Source organism: Larimichthys crocea, chromosome IX (genome assembly GCF_000972845.2).
Source record: "Larimichthys crocea isolate SSNF chromosome IX, L_crocea_2.0, whole genome shotgun sequence".
NCBI lineage: Eukaryota > Metazoa > Chordata > Actinopteri > Sciaenidae > Larimichthys > Larimichthys crocea.
The window spans coordinates 5,820,072-5,820,414 of record NC_040019.1 but is presented as its reverse complement, the minus strand read 5'-3'; positions in this window follow the sequence as shown (position 1 = coordinate 5,820,414).

Genomic DNA, 343 nt, shown 5'->3' with positions numbered 1-343 from the left:
AAAAAAAAAAAAAAAAAAAAGACCCAACAGGATGTTATGATTCAAAGAAAGTTTGTGTGTGAAGATCAGTTCCTTGTAAAGTATTGTTTCATTTGGTTTTGGATCACTGTAAGTCAAAACACGGCTGAAATTATTGAAGAGATCTACACCAAAATAAGAATCCTAACTAAAATCACATATCTTATTATCATTGTTATTGTTATTATTATTATTATAATACTTGTTATTGTTATTATTATTATTGTTGTTGTTGTTATTTATTATTATCATCAGAATTTAATAGAAATAGTTGGGACCGTGTCACGTGGTCAAAGTTGTTGTACCACGTGTTCTGCGCGTCACC